Below are 24,909 nucleotides of genomic sequence, written 5' to 3' on the forward strand. Positions count from 1 at the left end.
CCTGACAATAACTAACAGTAGGAGAAGAAACCTTTGGAATCTGACCTATGTCACGTGACTGGGGCCAAGAAATAATGGTTCTGCTCCGTGCCAGCTCTCCTGTGTGTCAGATCCTAGTTACAGTCAGCAAAATGGAACAGTATGTATATGAAATCCTTCAGTGCCAGGACAGGCATTGCGGCAATAGTTGGTGGAAGTGCCGCTGTGGAAATAATGACAAAGGAGTATCAGCCCAAGGAAATAAAACCATAACAAAAGACAATTACACAAAGCAGCATGACAGTTGACTGTAAGTAGTGTGGTTTGAAGCATAAACCCAAACAGTACCCAGTGTTTGGAAAACTGTGTGCCAGCTGCAATGAAAATAATCATTTTGCTAAAGTATGCTTTACCAAGGGCAAAACTAAAAGACAGGCATGGATTAAGGCAGAATCCATGAATCCAGGCCCTGGGCTGGAAAGGCTCCTAAGGACAAATGTTGGATCTTTGCCCACTGACTTGGCATAGGAAGTGGCTAGCGCTCAGGGGCAAAACAGGGCGGAGAATCACAATATAGCTGTTTGTGTATCTGCCCTTACAGCTGATCTGGCAGGGGACAGCTCAGCCACACTGGGGGAAGGAGCAGCTTATAGGAAGCCTTATGCCTTGAGAACTCCCACTGAGGTCCCCTTTCACACTGTGTTGGGTCCCCATCCGCCCATAGTCAGGGGAAGAAACCATTCAGATTTGCTGGTGGTGGTTGCTGCTGGGAAAGGGCAGAGAGCAACTGAGTGAATTAATCAGGGCTCACCTCGCTCTTCTTATCCAACTGGTCTGGAATCTAACACCTGACAGCAACTGAGCCAAGGCCCAGATCAGCTCAGTCGGCCATTCGGATTACTTGTTGCTAGGTTGAAACCCTTCCAGGACTGACTCTCCTGACTCTCTGTGCCCTCAAGTGATGGGAAAATGGTGAAGAAAGAGATACCTTAAATAACTCTGCCCCCTGAGTTCCTCATTCTCACCTCTATCAAAGAGAGAAGAAACCCCAGCAGTCCTATGGGAAGAGGAGAGAAGAATTCCCACTCCCCCTCCTTCTTCAGGCAAGTGGAAACAGGAAACCCTACAAGTGCCTCCCTTGATTTGGAAGCAGAAGGGAAAATGCATCCTCTCTCTTCAATGGGAATGAGGGAGATGAAATAACTACTCAATCCTTCTCCTGCAACCATGCTTCAGTGGGGAGAAGGCACAGCAGTGGCAGACAGTGAATTGAGTGTGAATGTTGATGGTAGAGGCAGAAGCCAAGGGGTGAGTGATGGGTTTAAGGGTCAGTAGGGAGACAGAAAGTGGAAAGAAAGAAATGGAGGCAAAAAGGGAAGACTGAGGAGTTGGAGATGAAATGAAGGAGCAAAATGTTGACGGGCTTGGGAAGATGTGTGTGGAAGAGGAAATAGGAGAATAAGAGGACCTGAGGGATGGAGAAAGATGATTACACAGGAAAAGGGAGGAAGGGAAAAGAGACACTGAAAAAGCATTCCTTAGATTGTAATCTCTTTGGGGTAGGGACCAGGTTTATTTTATGTGTGCGTACAGTGCATAGCATAATGGGGCCCTTTTGGTCTTTGATAAAGGTGTCTAGGTACAACTGCAATATAATTAAACAATAGTGAAGATGAGTATGGATAAAAAAATATACAATATACAGAATGAAGAAAAATTGGAGGGAAGTGATAAAGAGAACACAAGCTGCAGGAGGGGACATATTGCAGCCAGTTTATTTAATTGTCTTTTTAACATTTAAAAAAGTTTAATGCTACAAATACCAAAAATAAAAAGACACAAATGTTTGATTCTGTGCAAAGTCTTGCATAAACTATAAACTATGTGAGAGTATCTGAAGAGTTTGTACATTCTGGGACACACACAGAGAAAGGCAATATCATTGGAGCATTAAGTGACCTGGCTTTACCAGTGTTGTAGGCAGTGTAGTTATAGCCATGTCGGTCCCAGGATGACAAGGTAGGTGACGTAATGGCTTTTGTTGGACCACCTTCTGTTGGTGAGAGAGAGAAAGAGCTGTGTGTGGCTTGAAAGTTTGTCTCTCTCACCAACAGAAGTTAGTCAAATAAAAGATATTACCTCATCCATCTTATCTCTCTGGCTTTACCACGACAGTCCCAGTTTTTCATGTGGTGTCCCAAGAACTTCTTTCAGAACACCTGAAATGTCCCGGGGGTGTTTCATTGCACCAATCAAAACTATTTTTAATAACCACAAAATGTTTGTTGAAGATACATTGGTGCATTGAGAACAATTTCTCTTTGTTTACCCGCAGCGAACAGCCCAGTGGAAGGGGTGTTCCAGGTTGTGAACAGTGTTTGGAGTGAAGAGAAAAGCCAGAAGAGCGTAGATAATATCAAAGCTCTTCTTGTGCTCAAACTAAATGTTAATGATACTTGTTCAGTGGTTCACGATAAACTTATTCAGGATGCTAAATTACTGGAGAAATCCTCCTCTTCAAGAAATATGCTGTCATTGCTTTTGACTCAGTGTACCTCTACACAACAAAAGCTGTGCATGGCCTAACAGAGCTAGCTTGAATCCAGCTCGTGCTGATAACAATAGCCATGAAGACAATGCAGCACAGGTTTCAGCAGTCCGACACAGACCCTTTGTACGTACTTAGCTCATGAGCCCACTCTGAAGACTGCACTGTCTTGAGTGCTATTATTACCCATGCTAGCTGGATTGAAGCTAGCTTGGGTGGGCTAGCTGACAGCAGTGATGCTAGCACACACTGAGAAAAAAAATTAAAGGTTTCTTATGAGTATTTCATGTCTCTAAAAAAAAATGTTGCCACAAAACTATTTATTTTGTCCCAATTTTTTAATTTTGAAAATACTGTATTTGAGTGGCCCTCAAAAACTGTGTTTATATATCTCTGTATACAGAGAGAGAGAGAGAGAGAGAGAGGGTATATTATGCACATGCACCTTGTAGTATGGTAAACTGAGGGGAGTTATTGTAGATTTTTGTGGGACATGAAAAATGTTGGCTAGGCTTCATCTGCTTGCCTGACCAGCCCTGGGAGGTGGAGGGAGGAAGAGAAGGAGAGTCTGTTAGTGAGGAGGAAGTGTATGTGGAAATGAGCTTCAGTTGACTTTAATCCACCTCTGCTAAAAGGCATAGACATTTGCACACTGTAACTAGGATAGACATCTGTGAGGCAACTTATATTGAAACTGTTCTTTTTGAAGAAGCACTTGAAACTGCAGAGCCATTCCTGTGATGGTATTTGCACGGCAATCTTTGACCACTGGGTAGCCCCACCAGAGGTTAATTAATGGATCAATCATATCCTTTAAAGATGAGGTATAAAGGAAACAGAAAGTGAGCCAACCACAAAAAAAGGTGCTGAGTGCTCCAGTTAACCAGTTGGAGTGGGGGAGGCATTCAGCACAAGAATAAGTTTAACAATGAATCTGGAGCCAGCCAGAGGACACACTGGGACCTATTCATTTATAGAGATTATTTACTTAATATTACCTTCCCTAGGGACAGCACCTTGACATGGTGATTTGTGTGTTCCAATGACCCTGAGAGCTCTGCTGGCAGGAATAGAGCTCCTGGTAGGACTACTCAAGCCAGATAAGTCAAAGGGAGCAGATAAATAGCAGCCCACTGGCCCTTTGGGTTGGGGGTTCAGCAATAGGCCAGCAACCTATACTAGTAAAAAAACGTCAAGTTCTAGAACTACAAGAAGGGAGCCATTCTGGCAAGCAGCATGACAGCCAGGGATGGCAGAGCCTCGTTCAGACCTTAAGTGATGTGCGATGGTGCAGGAAGGATTTAGATTCAGTACTAGCTTGGCAACATCTCTAGCTTACCCTTATTTCTGTTCTAAAATGTCCCCCACTGCTTGCTTAGTGAGGCCATTCAGTAGCTATTTCTGCAGCTGAGCCCAGATGCATGTTGCAGTAACAGGCCATCTTGAAATTAAGCAGTGGCATAAAAACAATTTTGATAACAATGAAGCCTGAAGTATAGGCCAAATTCTACAAACAAGAAAGTTGCACTTAGACCCATTATGCCCCAGCAACTGAAGTGGCAGAGAGGGTGTTTGAACATGACCAAAGAAGGTAAAAAGCATTTTTTGCTGTTCATTGTAACACCAGACGGAAGAGGTTCTCTTAGGCAATCGAGCATGTGAAACTCTTGGGCTAGTTCAAGGAGCATAATATATCAAAGACACAAAGTGTGTCAGGGAATACACTATTTGCATCACTACAGCTAGAAAAAATACCCTTTAAAGTATTTTCCAAGGGTTTGGAACATTGCCTGAATTTGTAAGACAGCTGGGAGAGAACTACGATAGAGAGAACTAGAGACCCATCGTTTGAAAGCGATCGCAAATATGTGGCATGGAGTAGCCTCGTAGCTCAGTCGAGACATGTTTTCCATTCCTAGAGAAAGTAGAACTAGTAGATGGAATATTAATAAAAGCAGAGGGGCAACATGGTCGAGTGCAGTGGTCACCAACTGGTCGATCGCAATCGACTGGTCAATCCTACAGGTTCTCCCAGTCGATCGCAATCTCTGACAGCGCAGAGTGGCTGCCACTAAGGCAGACTCCCTGCCTATCCCAGCCCCATGCCGCACCCAGAAGCAAACAGCACAGCCCTGCAGCCCCGGAGGGCCGGGGAGCAGAGGTCTCCCTCCGCACACTGCTCCTGCCTGCAAGCCCTGCCCCCACAGCTCCCATTGGCCGGGAGAGCTGCAGGGGTAGTGCTTTCATAGAGGGGCAGCATGTGGAGCCACTTGCTCCCCACCTTTCCCTCCAGTGGCTGCAGGGGTGTGTTGGCCAGTTCCAGGCATGATGTGGGGCCAGGGTAGGCAGGGAGCCTGCCCTAGCCTTGCTGTGCCCGCTGCCGACCAGGAGCCACCGGAGATAAGTGCTGCCCAGTGGGAGGCTACACCCCAACTCCCATCCCTGAGCCCCCTCCCAGAGCCAGCACCCCATACCCCCTTCTGCACCCTGTACCCCCTCCTGCACCCCAACCCTCTGCCCCAGGCTCAGCCCAGAGCCCCCTCCCACACTGCGAACCCCTCAGCTCCAGCCCAGAGCCTGCACCCCCTCCTGAACCCCAACCCCCTGCCCGGTGAAAGTGAGTGAGGGTCGGGGAAGAGCAAGCAAGGGAGAGGGTGGGGTGGAGTGAGCAGGGCGGGGCTTTGGGGAAGGGCCTCGGGGAAGGGGTGGGGTAGATCCTGGTTGCCCTTAGATTAAAAAAGTGATATTGGGTGTAAAAAGGTTGGAGACCACTGGTCTAGTGAGTAGGGTGCTGCAGCTGGGAGTGAGCCTCCCAGTAGCCAGACTCAAGCTAGCTCTGCTCAAGCTAGTGCATTGAAAATAGCAGCATGTACATTGGTGCACAAGCAGTGGCTGAGGCTAGCCATCTAACCTCAGACCCAGGGCTTCAGGTGGGCTTGGACTTGGACAACCCAAGCCACCATCCGTGCCACAACGCTCACATGGCTATGATTAGCATACTGCTTTATAACCTTGGGGGAGTCACTTTTCCTCTCTATGTGTTGGTTTCCCCTCCCATCCATTGTCTGCCTTGACTGTAAACTCTTCAGAGCAGGGCTCTGTTTTACCATAAGCCGGTACAAAAAATAGCGCAGTGGGGCCCCAATCTCAGTTGAAGCCTCGAGGAGCTACTGTAATATAAATAACAATAAAAGCAAAGTTAAATGGCCGGTGTCTATGCAAAATAAAATCCTAGAAAGTTATAGTGATCTGCAAAGAAAACAAGAGTTTGTGCCCTTAACTGCTTCTTTCTGATAGATATGAAGGCGGCCTTATCTGCATTTTCTCTCTTTAGAAACTTGAAACCCTCACTCCCCTCTCTTTTGGTTCTTCTTGTGGCGCTGCAAATATTGGAGGATCATGCGCCCTGTGCTTGCAACCCTCATGACAATAGTGCAGAGCTGTGCAGGATCCATGCTTCTGTCAGAGATGGTCGACAGTGAGGAAGGCCACACGGGTCTGAGGGATTTTGAAAAAAAGGCGCAATAATTATGGGATATAGATGACCTCATGGGATGGAGATAGTTACTCACTGAGAACTTGACCCCTTGCATGGAGTCACCCCTATATGAATTGTTTCTGTCCCACATGCATGGCCAAAATTTCCCAAAAGACAGTGTGTTGGATGGTGACGAGTTACACAGTGGGATACCTAGCCATGGCGGCTGACGTAACTCACTTTGGCAAAACGTTGCAGTGTAGACATAAGATTCGCAGCCCTACTCCTTTCCTCACACTGTCCCCTGTGCCTTCCTCTTCTTGTGTACCAAGCAGTCTCACTTCTCTTGGTTAACTTTCCACCATTAACCTCCACCCCAGCACTCTCTACTCCCACTCTGGCAACTAGCCATTCACAGAAATATATTTTCTAAGATCGACGAGGACCGGTCAAACAACACAACGTGTATAATTTGACCTCTGGGAGGAACATGTATGTTACCTCAGGAGTATGCCTTGCCCATAGTTTACAGATGTCTATAACTTCTGTCTGTCTGTCTGTCTCTCTCTCTTTTTCTCTCTGTGTCTTCCCTATCCATCAATGTTCTTTTATTTTCCTTGTTACACATCTGTGAACTATGCGGGGCAGGTACAATACCTGCCAGCAGGGGAGTCATTTCAGAAAAATTTGAGGAGGGGAGAAGTTGTGTCAGCACATAGACTATTATATGTGATTCTATTATGTCCTGTAAAGTTGGGAGGGGAAAAGGGCACTCTGGATCTCTGAGAAAGAAAGCAGCAGAGCTACTCAAGAGTGACTGCCTGTGACAAGGTAGAACAGCACTGCACAAGTCCCACTGCATAGTGGGTTATCACAGACCTCTGCCTCTCATGTGGATGATCTGGGTATGGTGGGGTGTTTAAAGGCACAAGAGAAGGGGCTATGGTGGTGGCTACTGAAGGTTAAGGGTATGTTTCCCGCCCCCCTGCCATCCTTTCATCTAGCTCAGAAGCTGGAAGGGTGTCTGCCAGTTGGGCCCCAGTGTTCTGTATGACTTGTTTTTGTTTGGAATCCTTTGTTTATGTCACTATATAATAAAGCCCTGAGGCAAGAGACTGAAACTCTGCCGCAGTGCCGCTAGGGAGAGCATTATTCTTCTTCCCCAGCTGTTGGTCCTGCCCACCAGCCTACACTATCCTGTGTCAACGACATTAAAGGCAGCCAACAGATCTGAAAAGATCAGCACAGAAGTAGACCGCTTGCTTCTAAACTAGACTGGCACCACGGGTAAAAACCTGGCCCCACTGAAAAGCTAAATGGATACAAGTCAAAACAAACAAATGCAAAGCCCACCTCATTGCCCAAGATTTTCCTCCACAGTATCTGCACTCTTTTGTACTCATTAGAAAACCAAACCTATCTCCTAATATTATGGAAGGGAGAGAGAGAAAAAACCATTCCTGTCATTGTTTTATTCTGGGAAGGCACTCAAATATTACAGTGATGGATGCCAGTATCAGAGCCTAGACAGTGAGATAGATCCAATTGGTACTAGAGAGAGACAGGAAAACAGACCTAATGGAAATCCATTACCGTCACTCTGATGTTTGGGGAGAGGAATCACTGGCACAAAAATCCACCTCCAGAAAAGAAAAGAAACAGCAGTATCCTTTCAACAATTAGAACCTACAGAGGAAACAAAAATATTCTCAGCCTCACCAGGCGGGTTTACTACCCGTGCAATTGGGGTGGATATAGGTTAGAAGGATTAAGACATACAGATCTTTTAAGACAAATATTAGATCCCAGCATAAAAGGTACATGAGACCATCATTTTATTAATATGCAAATGGGTAGAAAATGACAAACATGGCTTTGCATTATGCGGATAGAAAGACAGAACTGGAGGCCCAAATGCTCCTTGGCATAGAACTAGATTTTGGCAGGAAGGGCCTCACATCCTGTTCTGTGTATTGTTCTGCTAACTTGCCTGGTGGCTGGGAAAGTTTCTTCCAGCTACTTACACTATCCTTACGCTGCAGCTGGTTTGCCTCCTAGCTATTGATTCACTTCCCCAGGCATTTCTCCGATTGTCGTGCTCTTGTCGTTGCGTCAGAGAATTCATTGGATTTGGGAGGTTGGTTTCAGACTGCTTGCTGCCAGAGCAAAGTTTCCGGCATTTCCACATTTTTAACCACTGAGAATAGTAAAAGCAGATGTGTGGATAAGTGAACTTTCAGCCGAGTTACAGGTGGAGTTTCAAGGGATCCCAGCTGCCTAATATGAGAAAACATGCATTTTATCCAGTGCTATTTCACTGGATAGAACACTATCTTCCATATTTATTGTTCCTGCTTCTTAAAAACACCACACACACACACAATACCCATGGGGTGCAAAGTCTTAGCACAAAGAGCAACTTTTTATATTTTATCAGTTTCCCTCCAATTATTAAGTGTATATATATTCAATATATCTGATCCAATTTTAATTGTTGGGTGGTGTATGCAGCTTGTTTCTGCTTTGAATTACTTTGTGCATTGCACCTTTAAATCGAGAATTGTTCCCTCTCCCCCACCTTGCTGCAGAGCTAGCTGCCATTTTGTCTTCAGCTACAGCTTGCTGCAGAGGGAGCACGCATACGCTGCGCTAACGGAGACCTTATTTTGGTTCATCCTTGTTTGAGTCTTCTCTACACAGGCAATGCAGGTTGTTAGGAGAGGGGAAAAGTCCACTCCAGTGTCGAGGGCCCACCCAAGGCATATTCACCATCTGAGTGGGCCGTCTGCGGTGCATATGCTTTGTACAGCCACTTTGCACAAGTGTAAGTTGTGCTCCCAGAAAACTGTGTATGGTTGCTCTTTGTGTAGAGCTAAACAACAGTTTGGTGGATAGAACTGCACAGGAACCTGGTAACAGGAGACAGCACCTTTAACATTTAGTTGACTGGTTTGAATCTAACCCAGACTGCCTGTGCAAGTAAAGCTATTTTTGTTTAAAATTATGTGCGAGAACCCCATGAAGAATAGAGAAACTGATTGGAAATGTTTCAGTAGCCATTTTAACCTGTGTATAAAAAATGCACACTGGAACTCTTCAAGCACTCGACGTAGTCAGCAGTACTTTGACCTCAGACTTCCTAATGCACTTGATAGATGACACCATAGTTGCAAATCCTGTCTTGCATTATTGCTTATTTGGCTTCAAGGCAAATGGTGTTGCCAAGGCTATTTCACGATGGGTACAAGGGAAAACAAAAAACAATGAACCATTTCATGACAATGATGACCCAATGCAGTGAAGGGCAGGAAGACATTAGACACTGATGCTTCTGGGTACGACCAGAACTTAAAGGTGACCTCAAATAGTCTGTTTAAAAAAAGAATAGAGTGTCATTATGTCACAGGCTGAATGGCCCTTTAAGGCATGCCCTTTAAGGCATTGCCTGTGACCAGACAGTTATTCCCCCAGCTGAGTGTGAGGGAGACTTAATTATAATGCTTGACCCCAGCTGGAAGGGGTTAGAGGGTCTACTTAAACAGGGCCGTGAACTCAGCTGGGGGAGTAGGGTTGCCAGGTGTCTGCTTTAGTCGAAAAGGGACCATGGTGGTTCCAGTCAGCACCGAGCCATTAAAATCTGGTCAGCAGCGCAGTGGGGTTAAGGCAGACTCCCTGCCTGCCCTGGCTCCGCATGACTTGGGGAAGTGTCCAGCATGTCCAGCCCGGTTCCTAGGCACAAGGGCAGCCAGGAAGCTCCATGCGCTGCCCCCACCTTGAGTGCCAGCTCCGCAGCTCCCATTGGCCAGGAACCACCGCCAATGGGAGCTGTGCGTGGGGCGCCTGCGGGCGGGGACAACGCACAGAGCCCCCATGGCTACCCCTCCCCCTAGGAGCCAGAGGGACATGTCGCCACTTCCGGAAGCTGCCTGAGGTAAGCACTGCCCAGAGCCCACACCCTGAACCTCCTGCCCTAGCTCTGAGCCCCCTCCCACACCCAAACTCCTTTCCAGAACCTGTACCCTCTCCTATACGCTGAATCCCTTGGCCCCAGCCCAGAGCCTCCTCCTGCACCCCAAACTCGTCATCTCTGGCCCCACACCAGAGCCCGCACTCCCAGCCAGAGCCTTCTCCGCCTCCACACCCCTGCCTGAGCCCGGAGCTCCCGCCCACACCCTGAACCCCTCATGTCTGGCCCCATCCTGTGGCCCACACCACCAGCCCAGAGCCTGTACCCCCTCCCACACCCCAACCCCCTGCCCCAGCCCCCTCATGCACTCCAAACCCCTCAGTCCCACCCTCCTAGCCCGGAACCCCTTCCTGCACCCCAAACCCCTCATCCCCGGCCCCACAGCAGAGCCCGTAACCCCAGCCGTAGCCTTTACCCCCCCACCCCAACTCCCTGCTCCAACCCAAAGCCCCCTCCCACACCCGGAACCCCTCATTTCTGACCCCACCCCAGAGACCACACCCCCAGCCGGAGCCCTCACCCCCTCCCACACCCCAACCCAACCCCCTGCCCCAGCACGGTGAAAATGAGCAAGGGCAGGGGAGAGTGAGTGACAGAGGGAGGGGGGATGGAGTGAGCCAGGGCGGGGCCTCGGGGAAGGGACAGAGCAGGGGCGGGGCAATGGTGTTCCATTTTCTGCAATCAGAAAGTTGGCAACCCTGTGGGGGAGAGGAATCCCAGGAGAGAGGAGCAAAGAGAGATCTCTCTCTGGGAAGGGCCTGGGGAAGCCAGGCTGGAAAGGACCCACAGGAAATAGGTTAGGCTCCTGTCAGGGAGGTCATAGGTTAGGGCCTGTAGGCAGCATGGAAACTGCCAGAGTCCCTGGTGAAGCGACACAGTGGGGAAATCCTGCTGGAGAAGAATCAGCAACACCCAAGAGGGGCAGAAGGATTATTAGTTTGGATATTTATTTGGACTTATAGTTGGACCTTTGTTACCCTGGAAGGGGTGAAAACTTTTAAGTGACCTGGCTGCAGGGCCAGGCCATGGAAGGCCATTGTGGAGCCAAGGAAGTGGCACTGTGGAGCCGGGAGGGTGGGGGGTGCTAGAGGTGAAGTCACTTGCCATGTAGTGACCTGACACCAGCAGGTGCTATGACAGCAAGAGCAACCGCGTACATATCCTTTGGGACATGGACCACTCTGTTCTTTGGCACAACCTACTTAATGTATGTCTTCACGTCCCTCTACAGTGTGCTACAAATAAAGGGAATGATGAAAAACACAGATAGCTATTTTTAAAAGAGTGTTTAAGAACCCAAATATTTAACATCTATCTGAGCAGATTTACAAATGATAAAAGGCATTTTAAAAAGCTGGTGCAACTCAGGGCAGAATTTGGCTCCAAATGTCTCCATATTGCTGGTGTCGGATGAGTCTGTTCAATGTGGTTTAATTAAAAAACATATCAGAGGGGTAGCCATGTTAGTCTGGATCTGTAAAAGCGGCAAAGAGTCCTGTGGCACCTTATAGACTAACAGAGGTATTGGAGCATAAGCTTTCGTGGGTGAATACCCACTTCATCAGATGCATGTAGTGGAAACTTCCAGAGGCAGGTATAAATATGCAAGCAAGAATCAGGCTAGGGATAACGAGGTTAGTTCAATCAGGGAGGATGAGGCCCTCTTCTAGCAGTTGAGGTGTGACCACCAAGGGAGGAGAAACTGCTTTTGTAGCTGGCTAGCCATTCACAGTCTTTGTTTAATCCTGAGCTGATGGTGTCAAATTTGCAAATGAACTGAAGCTCAGGAGTTTCTCTTTGAAGTCTGGTCCTGAAGTTTTTTTGCTGCAGGGTGGCTACCTTTAAATCTGCTACTGTGTGTCCAGGGAGGTTGAAGTGTTCTCCTACAGGGTTTTTGTATATTTTTGCCATTCCTAATATCTGATTTGTGTCCATTTATCCTTTTATGTGGGGACTGTCCAGTTTGGCCGATGTACATAGCAGAGGGGCATTGCTGGCACATGATAGCGTAGATTACATTGGTGGAGATGCAGGTGAATGAACCAGTGATGGTGTGGCTGATCTGGTTAGGTCCTGTGATGGTGTTGCTGGTGTAGATATGTGGGCAGAGTTGGCCACGATTATTAATTATTATTTATTTCCATTGTGGTAGTGTCTAGGAGCCCCAGTCATGGCCCAGGTCTTCATTGTGCTAGGTGCTGTACAAATACGAACAAAAAGACAGTCCCTGCCTCAAGAAGCATACAGTCTAAATCAGGGGTGGCCAACCTGTGCCCGAGAAGGAGCCAGAATTTGCCAATGTGCATTGCCAAAGAGCCACAGTATTATGTCAGCAGCCCCCCATCAACGCCCACACCCTACCTGCCAGCTGCCCCGCCAGTCAATGCCTCCCCTCCCTCCCTGTGCCTCACGCAGTATGCAGGAAGCTCTGGGGTGTGAGGAGAAGAGCGAGGGCGCGGCAGGCTCGGGGAAGGGGGCGGAAAGGGACGGGGCCTTGGGGGAATGGGAGAAGTGGGGGCAGGGCCTGTGGCAGAGGCAGCGGTTGAACAGTGAGCATTGGGAAGTTGGCACCTGTAGCTTCAGCCCCGGAGTCAGTGTCTATGCAAGGAGCTGCATATTAACCTCTGAAGAGCCACATGCGGCTCCAGAGCCACAGGTTGGCTACCCCTGGTCTAAATAAACATATCATTCCCTGTATGGTTTATCCCTTAGCATTTTGGCAGCCCATGGGCCTTTACAGAAGGGAACAGAGAAGATCCCTGTGTGGAAGAGGAAGCCAGTCAGCCCAAACGAGTATTTGGTTACCCAAAGGGCTTTGCAGGGGAGTGAAACTAAAAATATTTTGCCACCCTTCCTCAGAGGAAAAGGACTGAAACGAGTCACTTATTCCTAAGAAGCTGTGGATGTGATAGAGGCCAGCACACTGTGACACATGTACAATATTCATTGATCATCTCTCCTCACTGTTGTGAAAATTGTGGGGTTTGTTACAGAATTAGAGAGCAAATTGATGTTCTCAAGAAGATCAGTGACTGAAAAACTAATCGATTACAAGGTTAGTTTTAGATCCAGGAGGCCAAATTGCAGCCAAATGCAGGGCAGCCATCTGAATTCTAAAATGTAGCTTGTGACTACCCTCATCTTTAATCCAGAGGTGTAGCCTCGGGAGACTATAGCCCTGTGCTTGCAATCTGGAGCCAAACAGTGTCCATCTACACCGAGCAGATGGCCCTTCAATTATAGGGCCTTTCCCTTCCATGGGGAGATGTCTGTCTGAGGCTTGGTCTACACTCCAGGCCTATATCAGTATAACTGCATCACTCCAGCAGCATGAAAAATCCATACCCCCCGAGCAACGTAATTATACCAATCTAACCCCTTTGTGTAGGCAGCGCTATGTCGACAGACGGGCTTCTCCCGTTGACATAGCTACCGTCTCATGGGGAAGTGGAGTACCTACACTGATGAGAGAAGCTCTCCTGTTGGCATAGGTAGCATCTTCACTAAGTGCTACAGCAGCCCAGCTGCCCCACTGTAAGTGTAGACAAGCCCTGAGCCAATAAGTTACTGCAAGAGCTGGTTAGGAATTTTTTGACCACCTTTTTTTTGTTGTTGTTGAAAAATGCCAATTGGTTGAAACCAAAACTTTTCATGGGAAAGGGTCAGTTTCTCAAATTTCTCTACTTGAAAATTTTTGGGAAAAAAGTTTTAAAAATTGTCAAAAGGTCCTATTATCCACAATTTCAAAACACACAAAAAATTAAGGTCTCCAATTTGAAAAGACTTTGTTTTGAAATTTAAGCTATTTATATTAGAATGTTTAAAAAAAATTGTCGAGATCAAAATGAAACATTTGAATTGACCCAAATTTTGTGTTTATTTGCAGAAATTTTCAGGATTTTGACTTTTTGTCCTGATTCAGGAAAGGAGAAATTTCCAAAAATTTGCACAGGATGGGAAAACTGTTCCCACCCAGCTCTAGTCATTTTCTTGATGTGATTCTTAATTCACTAACAATAAGACCAATTTATTCAGTTTTGGATATTGCTTTCTGCTAAACAGTGTTTCTTGCTACTGGTCAAACACATGGACACCCAGTCACATTCTCTGGAATTATTCATTTCCTCCCATTTATGCCAGCTCCTTGATTGTTTTCTATCTGGTAAAAATTGACTTGTTTAATTCCCAAAGGACCTTTTCAGACACAGATTTCTCCTCAACGCAGTATTGCTGTTGTGCTCTTTAAATCTTGCAGACAAGGCCAAACAACCCCATTATTAATACTTCCTTACAAAGGAAATTGGGGTCTTTTACATAGCATTCTAGCTGAAGATACAGACATAGAACTTTAAGATATACCAATTATTAGCCTTCTCAATATTTGTATAGCTGAGAAGAATACATCAGATAGGTGGGACACAGTTTGTTACAGAAACTGCAGAGAAATAGAAAGGGAGTAAGAGACGTGCAAGGGATAAAAGTAGTGGTGTGACATGAGTTTTAGGTCTGGCTATCAAGATGGTTCTGAGGATGGGTTCTGTGAGGAAAGTAAGTTGTTGTGTGGATAGCTCTCTATCTAGCAAACCTGGTTATCAGGACAGTGATTAGTCTTCCAGGAGCCAGACATAAGGACAGCACAGAAAATGTGATTAGCCAACAATACTGACAATTAATTTCTTGTGTGGGATGTGTGAGAAAACCCTCCCTTCCTGTTGCATAGTGATAAGAGTACCATCCGCAGCTGCAGTCCCCCTCAGACACAAGCTGGGGCCAGATTCTGCTCTCACCGTTATACTGGTGTAAATCCAGATATAAGTGGAGTAACTGGATTTACTGGAAAACTGTGTGTATGTAAGATCAGACTGACATCCAGGGGCTTTTGTTTTAATTTATTTTTTTTTGTTGTTGTTTAGTTTCCTTTGTTTTTTCTTGCCACTTTAAACAAAGCAAAAATATGATGCTGTATGCACTGTTGTTGCTGTTTTGCTCCGCGCTGGTTGAGTTAGTTTCCCAGAGGAGCTCTGTTTCAACTTGAAAGTTTCTCTCTCACCAACAGGAGTTGGTCCAATTTATGATGCTGACCATTTGAGACGCCTTTAGGGGACCCGGGTTTTGCGTACTCCCTAATTTGAATTCTTTACTGTAATATCTATTATTGAATACATCAGGCCAAATCCTGTTGCCGGTTTCACTGGGGTTAATGCAAGGTAACTCTCTGATTCCAGTGGAGTTTCTCTGGATTTACACGGTGTAAACTGATACCAGGATACTGCCCATTTTAAACATCTTTTTACAAAGTGGTTACTGTGCAAGCTAAGGGCTTGTCTACACTTACAGCACGGCAGTTGTGGCACTTAAGTGAAGATGCTCCCATCTGCGTGATTAACCCATCTCCAGGAGAGGTGGTAGCTATGTCAATGGGAGAAGCTCTTCTGTGGACACAGTGCTGTCTACACCAGGAGTTTGGTCGGTATAACTGTGTTGCTCAGGGCTGTGGATTAAGTTTGTAGTGTAGACTAGGGCTAGGAGACAAAAACCAGCCTGAAAATCTATACCATCTTGGCCATTTAAAGTGATTTGTCTTGTAAATATTAGAACAATGTAGGGCAGGGGTGATGAAAGTCTGGCCTAGTGCAATTCAGGGATTTCTGCAATGGAGCCTGCACCTAGCCTCATCTTCCAAAACAGATGCACTCTGTGCAGACGAGGCTCTTAGGTCCTTGGCTGGGGGTAATTCAGCAGAGCACCATTGACGTCAGTGGCTGCACAGACGTACGCTAGCCGATGATCCAGCCCCAATGAGTCTCAGTCATGCCTCCTCTGCTGCTGCCTGTGCTATCGCAGCTATGCTGCTATTTATACACACTCTGGCTCTCATGGAGCTACAAGTATGTGTCCCCGAGCAGGGGAATCACACCCACAGGTTTGTCCTATAGACACAGCGTAAGCAGCCTTCGGCTAGTTGCCAATGTGGCTAGTTGCTAGTTGGCTGGCTAGTTGCCAATGTGGTCCTCCATTGGGCACAACTTGGCCTTGACAGCGTTACGGATTTACCAGAGAGCATAGCAAGCTGCTGTTATTGTTTCTTAAACAAACCTATTTTCCAATTACAGGAGTGCAAAATACATTTTGAGTTGAACAAACTTCATTTCTTTTTGGCTGTCTTTGTGTTACAGGTGTGCAAACAGCCACTGTTGTTCGCAGACAAACAATTACTCCTAGGCTGTTTCCTCTGCCAAGTTTCAAAGCACAGCACATGTTTGAGTCCATATTATTAGTAGACAGTCCGAAATTCTGCCTGCCATCCCCCTTGGGTATCTAGGGCTTCCCAAGCAGTGGAACTAGTGTGGATCTGCTGAATGGGGCCAGGTTGCAGGAGCTCACTCTGAGAGGCTCGAACACCTCCTGGTTGCTGCTGCTGTGTTGTGCTCCCTCTGTAATTCCAAGGAAGGTGTGGGGAGGAGTCTGTGGTGTGGCCAGTGAGTGGATCCACCAGTACATAGATCCACCAGCCAAACCCCCTACACTGGGGGAACAGCCACGGAGGTGATGGGCTGCAGAAATAGCCACAGAGAGCAACATGCAGCCTGGGAGAAATGCTTCTATCCCCAGCCTATCCTCCATCATGATGAAGGGTGGGGCAGGGTCAAACCTGAGTGATGCTGAAACCCCACACACTAGGTTGAAATGCCAGTCAGGTGCCCCCCCCCCCATTCCAGTTTCCATCATGCACAGGCTCCCAGAATTCCTTACTCCGGTACCAGCAGCAGGGGAGGATTTGTCCCATCCCATGAAACGCCTTATAACTAAACGAAAGCATGTTTTGTCACACCCCCCAAACCAGGCCAGATTCACCAGGGCTTCCCACTAAACCCTAGCTGGCAAGTTCCCTTTTCATGTAAGCGACACAAGAGAGTTACCTAATGGAATGTCTCTGGGCCACTTGCACCTGAGCAAAGCACAAAGGAGGAGGCATCAGAGCCATAAATAGATACACATTAGACATCCGATGAAGTGAGCTGTAGCTCACGAAAGCTTAAGCTCAAATACATTGGTTAGTCTTTAAGGTGCCTCTAAGTCACAAGTACTCCTTTTCTTTTTGCGAATACAGACTAACATGGCTGCTACTCTGAAACCTGTCATTAGAAACTCTCTAAACATCCCCACATTTTGCATAGTTGATGACTTTCCATAATAGATATGGATGATAAACAACTTTAAATAAACTAAAAATTTATCAATGTCACTTCATTTATCACCATTATGTTAAACTGAAAGGTATGGAAAGAAAACACTGTGCATTTGGTTGAAAAACTCTGTGCAAATGTGATGAAAGAAGACTAAACTCAATGGGCCAAATCCTACTCTCATTTATACCTCAGCAACATCGCTAATGGGGATTTATAATGGAAGTGCTGACAGTGAAGAATTAGATATGGACTAAATAAAAAAAAGTGATTTGTAATATTCGGTGCACGAACCTTGTGGGCTCAGTACATGGGTAACAGAGTGAAATTTAATAGCCTGCGATACGCAGGTCTGACAAGATGATCTAATGATCCCTTCTGGCCTCAGACTCTGAGATGCTGTTGTCTATGGGCTTGTCTTCACTGTACTGTAAGTTTGTGAGGTAAACTCAAGGGCTGCCCCCCCCCCCCCCCCAACTGTCAGGAACACACAAAAGTCTCTAGCTCAGGTTAAGTGGTGCTTAAAACTCAGGCTCAATGGCCCATCAGCGGGTTGGGGGCTAGGGGGCTGCTGAAGCTCAAGCTAAAAATGTAGCCTGGGACACTCAGCCTGTCTGCACTACTAATAAAAATGCTTCATGCAGCCTCTTGATTCGAGTGTCCATGACACACACTAACACTGTGGTAAAGACAAGCCCTAAAACAAGCAGAGTCAGAGCAACAAATCCAAACATCCTGAGCTTTGGAATGTTCCAATTCCGATGTAACATGGGATCCAAATGTTGTCATTCGGATCCCTCTCTGAAAGTAACCTTGCTTGTCACGAGTTCTGCTCCATGGTTGACAAGTAGAGTGAAGGGGAGGAGTGGGTAATTGGAGCCAAAATTTAGGGCTCCCTGTCAACAGACTCCTCCCCTTCATTCTCTATTCAGCACTAGTTCAGGGGCACCTTATGGTGCTGATCACCAGTGTCAACAATGTGTCAGTTTTCTAAAGCAGACAGTGCTTTAATGAGGGATTTTAAATCACTGCATAATGGAGTTTTATGTAAAATGTTACAAATTTGAGATGATTCTGAGCCAAGAGGTAAACAAAATTGCCTAGTTAGGATTGAAACGGCGTATCACATCACACTCTGATATCTGAGGTACAGATGACCTTTTCTATGGCACATGACAATGCATTAAAGAATCTTCTGTATTCTGAAACTTCGTGTTCTTCATAGTTTTTTCAAAAATAATTGACAGCTAATTCCCTTGGGATCTGTATCATTACAACATACTGATTTGTATATATTTACTGCTTCCAGGTTTTACCTTACTGGCTTTTGTCGATACCTATGCTGACAAGTTCAATCAGAAGACCCATCTGAAAAAGTAAAGATCCTTCAAAAAATTTGGTTTGGAATGCCAGCTGTATTTTAAACTTATGGGGGAAGTTAGGCTTTCCTTGTGACTGTAACTAAACGTGGTGCTCGTGAAACCTAGAGACTGAAGTATCTTCTTTATGCAGAGAACAGGCAGAGCATGAACAGTAGCAATATGAGCTACCACACCATGTGCCTTATACCTGTCAGTGTGAGTGGGAAGTGCAGTCTTTTGGGCAGATCTCAGCTGATGGAAGATGTCATGACTTTTTTGACATCTCTCATGACTTCAGTGGAGCTATGGCAATTTACACCATCTGAGCCCCTCCCAGTCCATTCAAAGCTTGGGAGGAATGGAAAAGCAATCCTGGCCATTACTTTCTATGGCTGGTAAAATAATGGAACCAATGTGAGAGGTAACAGGGAATGTTCCTGTTAAGAGGGGTAACAGCAGTGTGAATGATCAACAGCATGGACTTAATAAAGAACAAATTATTTCAGAGAAATATTTTTTTTAACCAAATTATAAAATGTGCCCTTGATTCTGCAGTGGCATCTGCTAGTATGAACCCCTGTGCCCATATGGAGTCCCACTGACATCCGTTGGACTCCACACTGTCACAGGGGGCTGTGTGAGCAGATCCTGATGTAGGATTGGCGTCTGAGTGGGAAAGAGAGAAAAAGAGCAGGCCCGGTATGTCTGGTTTTCAGTAAAGCAGTTGACAGAGTCTTGTGAAACCTTTCTTGAAATTAATTCAACTTGGCTTGGATTTGAGTATTTGCACATGGACTGAAAGCTGGACTGAGTACTGTAAACAAAGCAAAACAAAATGAGAAACAGCAACGTATCACACTGTGAGGGGCTGGCCAGTGGAGCAAGCAAAGGATCAGTGCTAGGCCAAGTTTTATAACATTTTTATTAACATCTAGAGGAAGAGGGTAAGCAGCACACTAGAGGCCCAGTCCTGCTGCCACTGCTCTGGGAGTAGATTTCCCACTGACTTCAATAGGAGATCCATGTGCATAACAGCAGCAGCACAAGGCCCTAAACTTGCAGATAATACTAAACTGGGAGGATATGCAAGCACCACAGAGGAGAGGATACAAATAGTGTAAAGGGACTAGGAGGGAGTCAAAATATGGCTACAAAATTATACCCATCCAGGAAAATGAAAGCTTTGGGAGGGAGTGGGATGGAAGATAGAGCAACTTGTAAAGCAGCAATGCTGAGAAAGACATGAGGATGAGTAGACAGCAAATTGGATATGGGCTTTTAACGCAGTATATTGGCAAAACAACCTGACATGCTTGATTCTCCAGCATCTTCCAGCCACATTAGCGATGGATGGCACTCTGGTGGTGCAAAGCAGACATAGTCCTGTTTTAAATGGGCCTAGAATTATTTTCCCATATAGAATCTCAGTCCTGCAAGTACAGTATAGCAGTTCCTATGACAAAGCCCTGCCATAGCTCCCTATGAAGGGGGCATAGCCAGGGAAAAGAAGATATGGCCAAGGCATTGTTCCACCTTACCAGTCCTTGACTGCTGTTCTTAGTCAGGGTAAGATGGAACAACCTTCAGGCCCTTTTATCTTGTGCCAGGCACTGAGCTAGCACCCATTGGCCACGGGGTCAGGGAACTGCAAAGTTGACATAAAGCCATCTTTGCATCTCTCCAGGCCTGCACTAAGCAGAGCTCAGCCAGCCCAGAAAATTGAGGATAATGTATTTTGGGGCTGTGAGACTAAACACATCCTATTCTCTCTCTCTCTCTCTCACACACACACACACACACACACATCAAGGAACTGATAGTGTCTCTCAGCATAGCACTGGTTAGCCCACATCTGGAATTCTGCCTTCTATAAAAGACAGATTGAGAGAATAGCAACAAAAATGATGAAAGGACCAGAAGATGAAGATTAACCTATGAAGAAAGGTTACAAGAGCTAAATCTGTGTAGTTTAGCTAAAGGATGATGGCCAAAGGACATACAAGTCTACAAGCAACGGATGTGTGTAACGAGCAAGCAGAGAGAGGAATTGCTGAAGCTGAGTAAGTATCTGGAAATATTTGTTTCCCAACAGCGGGGTAGATTAGAGGATGGCACAGTCTCTTAAGGGAAGCCCCATCATATGGGTGATTGGAAACTAGACTGGACAAAGTACTGGATGATATCCTAGAGGGAATAACTCTTCATCAAAAAGGATAGGGGAATGAACAAGATGAATTCATAAGTCCTTCCCATCTCCGTGAATCTATTTAATGTACTCACTTTTCTCTGTGCTTGAAAATAGACACATTTTAATCAAAAAGGGGCTGATTATGGTGATGTGAAAGCTCTGGGGCCTCATCTGGCAGAGTTCTCTTTGAGATTAGAAGAGAGCAGCCATTGTACCTTCTCTCTATGGAGTGTGGCATGCATATCCCCTGAACAGGGCCCATGGTTCCCCTCTTCAGCCATTTTGAAGCTAGCACCTATCTTTGTGCTAATCTCTACACACTCCGTACTCAGTGTATTGGTGGTCAGCTCCTGCAGATGCATGAAAAGAGAGGTGCTATGGGCTAGTGGCTTGAGCACTTAGCTGAGACTCAGGAGACCTGGGTTCTATTCCCTGCTGTACCACTGATCTGGCAAGAAACCTGAGGCAAGTTACTTTACCCCTATGAGTCTCACTTTCCCCATCTGTAAAATAGGGATACAGACCTCCTTTGTAAAGAACTTTGAGATTTAGGAATTAAGAGCAAGGTATTATTCATATTACTTGCCTCTTTTCCCCTTGGGCACCTGTGCAGGGCTAGGCACAATACAGCCCCAAATCTCGGAAAATATACAATTTACTCCAGGAGAAAAATTGGGGATTACATGGCAATCAATGAAACTAAGGAAACAATAAGGTAAACTTAATTGATATGAGCTGTATGGGGGGGAAGGCATCTTTCTATCAATGAGATCACTAATCCATTTATTATTATGATTTAGCTCTCACGTAGCACTTTTCACATATGGATCACCAGGTACATTACCAAGGTGGATGTGTTCTGATTTTAGAGGGGGAAATAGAGACAGATAGGTTAAGGTCATACCCTGATCCAACAACCTTGTTCCTAATGCTGTGTTCTGACCACTAGATCACATTGCCTCTCTACAATTATATTCCAGGGGACACAGGAATGCATCTCCCCCAACACCCACACTGCTTCACCAACCTCCACAAACTATGCATTGAAGGTCCCTGCATTTAAGGAAATTGCAGGAGTCAGCATATCTGGATTGCAATGGATGAGCCTCATCCTAGAAAAGCCACCTTCATGATCATGGTATCTCCCCTGCCAGCTAATTACATAATTATGTAGTTGTTATTAATTATTTAAGGATCTTAATTCTTTGAAAAGGTGCCTTCAATTATTAATGGGCAGGGTCTGGCTGGAATGACTGCCTCCAGACAGCCTCACTGGTACAGTATACACATCAGTCATTCTGAAAAAAGCCACTGAATTTTCAGGCCATTGTTTAGTTAACCATTAACAATTCATAAAATTCAAGCTCCCTGCACAATAAGCAGCATTCTCTGAATGGTACTAGAAAATCCTATTTCTAGTCTGTTATGAAACAGAGGGTTTGATGTGCTGCCAGTTTTTATGTGGAACTTTGGAAACAGAACACTTCCTGCACTGTGAGTCTTAGACTGAGTGGCTGTTACATAAAGCTTTCCTACCAACTCAAGTTTATCATCATATACATTTTGTGTGCATGTGTGTATGAGAGAGAGATTCTACCAACTCAAGTGTATCATCACATACGTGTGTGTGTGTGTGTGAGTGAGAGAGAAAGACAGACAGACAGTGGAAAAATCGAATCACCAAATGCAAAATAATAAAAAAAATTCAATTTTTTTTTGGATCATTCGGTTCTTCCTGTTTGTCCAGTGCTGACAAATATTCAGTGATTTCTGTCAACTCAGAAAGTGAAGGCAAACAGGAAAAATCAAAAATGCTAAGTTGTATAAGTACTGTATATAGGGGAGATATACATAGCTGCAGAAAGCTATGTATATAGAGATGGATAGATTTTATTTATTTATTTATTTATTGCCACTGACTAAGCTTTCATTTAAAGCACAGAAATCCCCTTTGGGCCTCTCACACTGTCTCTTGTGTTGCAGTGATAAAAAGGAAGTAAACATCACATCATCAGATATGTGCCAAGTGAAACAAACATGGGATGGCAAAACAGCACATTTGAAGAAGAGGGATACAAACCTTATATTCAAGATATTGGATCCAAACATATATAGGTCATTATCCGGTTGTTTTGCTGTGGGAGGAGATGCAGAACTCCAGTGGTTTATTGATATAATTCCTTGAAGGTGAAGGAGCCATAAAGTGATCTCAATACTGAGGCGTGAAGCAGCATCATGTAATATAGTTAAACAATAATGCAAACCATAGAAGAATCGATGGAAGAGGAGGGAAATGAATTCATCTAGAAAAGACTGAATATTTAAGTCCAACACAGAAAGATGTTTGGAGTTTGTGGGGGAAGGTGGAGAATCCCCTGGTTTCCTCTGCACTGATCTCCCATGCCCTGCAGTGTATAAAAGCCTCCTAAATAAAACGACTCTATTAACAGACTACTGTAGGACTAGAGTAAAGATGCACTCCAAGCTCTGGATCCAAACCTCAGTTGAGATATTCAGATCTGCTGTTCCAGTTCAGATCCATCTTTAGATTCTGAAATATGGCATTGACTCCTAAATACCATAATACAAGAAAGGGAATCAGCCAGGCAGGATTGTTTAAACTGTCAGACAACTCATAATTTGACAGTGATCCCTTTTTAAAGTGGGGGAAAGTGCAGGCTTTGAGTGATTCAGGTTGATCACCTTTTAATCTGCATTTTAGGTTTGAGTTTTCATTATTACGGAAGTAATTCCAAGCAAAAAAACTATCTTATTTACATATAAAACAATTAAGTCCTGTCTGACTTTTCTGCACTCAGGAGCCAGCCACATGTTCGGCTGCAGGGTATTGTAAGGGACAGGAAAATCTGGGAAAATGCTTGCACCAAATTGTTTTGGCTTTCCTATGTATTTGCGGTGTAATTAAGCTGCATATAAAATCAAAAGAAGATTGAGTAAGCCGGGAGGCTATATAGTGCATAGAAGTGTGGGCCTGATTCACAGCCCACTGAAGTTAATGTGCAATGATTGCAATGGACTTTGAACCAGGCCCCCTATGCATGGTAACCAAGATAGAATAAATTGCAGCAATGGACATAGTACTGTAGTTTAAAATGAAGCTAGAGCAACATTTTTAAAATAGGGTTTTTTCTTGCTGCAGGCAGATAATGGAACTAGCCTCCAGACATGTAAACTCTCAGCAGCCAGCATGATCATCATGAGCCAATTTCTATTGAAATTAGATCAATACTATTTTTTTCCCTTCCCCTCACTGGCTCCTAAGTGATTCATGAATCTGAAAACTAGTTCATGAATCTGAGAGGAAGGGGGAGAGGAGGAGGCGGAATATCTGCAGTCAGCAAACCTTGACTCTGTTTCATGAATCCAGGGATTAGTTACATAATGTTCTGCTGCCTGCTAGTTGAAACCAGTATTTAGGTTGCCGTTTAAAACTTTTACTTATTCAATTCCCCCCACTCCCCCTCGAAGAACTGGGTAGAGCCACGTTCTTTTACACACACACACACACACGGCAAAAATCAGAGCCATGTTATATAGCAACTATTTGAGTGTATGTGCATGTGACACACATCTTAGCTACACTTTGTGTGTGTGTACAGAGAGAGACAGACAAGAATCAGTGCTGCACCAGATAGCGCTCCTGGGTGTGTCAGAAATCAGAGCTACGTTATGTAGGAATTCTCTGAATGTGTGTGTGCTTGTGACAAGGTGGAGAGCCACGCTGGGTAATGTGTGTATATGTAAAGACAGACAAGAATCAGCACCACATTACCTAGCACTCATATGTGTACTTGTATGTGACAAGAATAGTTTAACCGGTTATGGGCCCTTTAAATCTGTACTGGAGCCAAGTCTCTCTCTCTGTGGAGTTTCATAAGGAAGCACATGATGAGAGCAGTTGGAAACCACATCTCTGTGAGTGCTGATTACAGCCGACTGAGGAAAATGAGATTTTTATCTTGCAGGAATTCAATTATCAAAAAAATAAAATACAGCCTCTCTGCCTTTATTTGGCTAAACTCACTGCACCGTGGTGTTTTTAATTTAACGAAAAGTGGTGCAAGAATTATTTAAAACATTGTGTTTTTTGTAAAGAAGAGAAGAAGAAAAAGAAGAAGAAGAAGAAAAAAGCCAAAGTCACCCTGCTGGCAAATGAATGCAGCAGGGATGATGTCATTGG

The 24,909-nt window shown here is 45.2% G+C and overlaps 2 long non-coding RNA genes and 1 pseudogene across 2 annotated transcripts in view; 1 reads left to right on the plus strand and 2 right to left on the minus strand.

The window, feature by feature from the left end:
* Positions 1 to 24,909, minus strand: part of LOC144262189 (uncharacterized) — a 160,016-nt gene that overhangs the window by 36,943 nt on the left and 98,164 nt on the right. The gene's annotated exons all lie outside the window — the stretch shown is intronic.
* LOC144262188 (uncharacterized) lies at positions 8,701 to 23,138 on the plus strand. The gene is made up of 5 exons (XR_013345500.1): positions 8,701 to 8,829; positions 18,469 to 18,535; positions 20,331 to 20,580; positions 21,689 to 21,846; positions 22,692 to 23,138. It is a non-coding gene; the product is annotated as an uncharacterized LOC144262188 (long non-coding RNA).
* On the minus strand, positions 21,686 to 21,870 carry LOC144263354 (U1 spliceosomal RNA; annotated as a pseudogene).

Source organism: Eretmochelys imbricata, chromosome 3 (assembly GCF_965152235.1).
Source record: "Eretmochelys imbricata isolate rEreImb1 chromosome 3, rEreImb1.hap1, whole genome shotgun sequence".
Classification (NCBI taxonomy): domain Eukaryota; kingdom Metazoa; phylum Chordata; order Testudines; family Cheloniidae; genus Eretmochelys; species Eretmochelys imbricata.